This window comes from Brassica oleracea, chromosome C6, assembly GCF_000695525.1.
Source record: "Brassica oleracea var. oleracea cultivar TO1000 chromosome C6, BOL, whole genome shotgun sequence".
Classification (NCBI taxonomy): Eukaryota; Viridiplantae; Streptophyta; class Magnoliopsida; order Brassicales; family Brassicaceae; genus Brassica; species Brassica oleracea.
In genome coordinates, this window is record NC_027753.1 from 20,308,886 (window position 1) to 20,309,111 (window position 226).

The following is a 226-nucleotide window of genomic DNA, read 5'->3' on the forward strand; positions in this document are numbered from 1 at the left end:
CGACCGACCGGACGGAACTTTGTGGTATGTTACATTAATATTTTTTTTTATTTTTTTTTAATTCTTTTATAACATTAATAAATAATTTATAGTTTAAATTTGTTTTTTCACGTTTGGGGTTGAAAATTGTCTTGCATCAGACGTAACCGACACGATCAAAGGTTACTTCTCCATGCCACATCCGAACTGGAGAAAGACGCCGATCTACGTCAGAAAGACGTGGTTC